The sequence below is a fragment of the Arachis ipaensis genome, chromosome B01 (genome assembly GCF_000816755.2).
Source record: "Arachis ipaensis cultivar K30076 chromosome B01, Araip1.1, whole genome shotgun sequence".
Lineage (NCBI taxonomy): Eukaryota > Viridiplantae > Streptophyta > Magnoliopsida > Fabales > Fabaceae > Arachis > Arachis ipaensis.
In genome coordinates this window covers 129,691,631-129,693,663 of record NC_029785.2, presented here as the reverse complement: position 1 = coordinate 129,693,663, position 2,033 = coordinate 129,691,631, and positions in this window count along the sequence as shown.

Sequence of the window (2,033 nt, the reverse complement as noted above, 5' to 3'; positions counted from 1 at the left end):
GATCATGTTGATTTTATTTTTATTTTTAATTTAATTTATTTTAATTTAATCAATTTAAAATTTTTAAATTATTTAAAAGAAATAATTTTGTTACGTAGGTAACCTGAAATAAGCGAATTGGGATTAAGGGATTGGCCCAAATGTCAAAGGAAGGTTGGCTCTGGCTTATTCACGTCCGAGAGCCGCCGTCCGAGTTGTGTATATGGAAGAATGGAGGGTGGTACCTGCAAAGACACTCCGATGCCTAAGTCAGCAAGGGGTTAAGCATTTTTAGAAGGTATTGGAACTTAGAGATACCTGAGGGGTGTCAGTGTATTTATAGTGGTGATCCAATAACCACCGTTGGAGTAGTTCCACTTCTGAAGGTGAATAACCGTCTCTTTATCTTAGGGTTGTTGAGATATGGCTTCTAGAAGTGGGTTGAGAGATTTTAGGGGTAGTTACTTATTTGAATAAGTGTTGCCTGCCAGCCTATCTTGAACTCGACTTCTTTGGAGGAAGGTCTATGTCGACCCCGACTTCTTCAGACGAGGTCGGGTGGGTGGAAAAGGCCAATCTTTGGATTGGGCCTTTTTGGTTCATTTGGATTTGGGTCATAGTGTTGGACCAGGATATGAACAGTGCCCCTACTCAAGTCCGATCTCTTTGGTTATGAGTTGGATTCGAGTACTAATTGAACTCGGGGTTGTTCAATTCGGGAACCAACGTGATTTCAGTTTGAAACCGACGTGATTCTAGGCTTCTCAACTGCCACGTCTAATCAAACGTTGCTTCTATTTGGGGTTTCGTATTCACACGTGGGGGCAGTTACATTGGTAACGACGCGTTTCTTTAATGGTCGCGTCGTTTTACTATTGTACCCCTGTTGTATTATAAATACTTTTCCCTCTCTTTTCTCTGTTTTTCTTTCGTCTTCGAAGTTTCTTGCCTGCTCTGTTTGTTCTTTCTCATTCACAAGAAAAAAAATCCTTTAGCTTTTCTTCTCGGGGTGCTTCGTTGCTACCGTGATTGCTCCTCCTTAAGCCCATAGACAAAGGTTAGCCATTTCTTTATCTTCTTCTATCACTTATGTTGTGCTTTGCTTTGCATGTTGGAGGAGGTTTATATGCTTTTATGATTTCCCATTTGTAATGTGAGGTGTTAGTGCCTTCGTAAGTGTGTTAGTCGGTTTGGCGATTCTGTTCCTTGTTTTGCTTTTTTAGAGAAAGACTGCTTTGTCTTTGGAAGCCTCGTTTTTTATGATCTTTTTATTTTTCTTTGTAGGTCGTATCACTTTCATACCTACTTCTTTTTGTTGGAAAAATGTCTTACCATATCCCTGAGTCTCTTTCGAGATGGGTAGATGATATTGTACTTGAGGAGGAACCTTTAGTGGACACCGACTACCTTTCTGAACTTCGTATTCATCATAGGATCTGTAGCTTAGAGGCCGATGAGCCTAAATACGAATTGTTGGCCTTGGGTCCTGGAGATCGGGTTTGCTGTGGGAGGGTTGCTGATTCTGACCCTCACTTTTTCTTTATGTATGATTGCTTCTTTACCCGTCTGGGGATTTCTTTGCCTTTTTCCGATTTTGAAATGGGGGCATTGTCTCACTGCCGAGTTGCTCCTACCCAACTTTACCCCAACTCTTGGGGTTTCATGAAGATTTACCAACTTGTCAGCCGAGAGCTAGAGTTTTCGACTTCTTTAAAGGTCTTTTTCTATCTTTTTCATCTGACCAAGCCATTTAGCGCTCAAAATAATAAACAACAGTGGATATCTTTTCGGGCCATTCAGGGTCGGAAAATTTTTTCTATTTTTGACGAATCCTTCCATGATTTCAAAAACTTTTTCTTCAAAGTCCAAGCTATAGAGGGTCACTATCCCTTTTTCCTTGATGAGAACTCCATTCCCTGATTTCCTCGTTATTGGTTGAAGGCCTCTTCTGTAGATAAGTATGGCCTTGATGACTTGGAGGAGATTGAGGAGGCCGTAGTGGGGTTTTTCCGAGAAGGTTGGGGTTTTTCGTGCAGACCCAGCTAGGTAGTTTT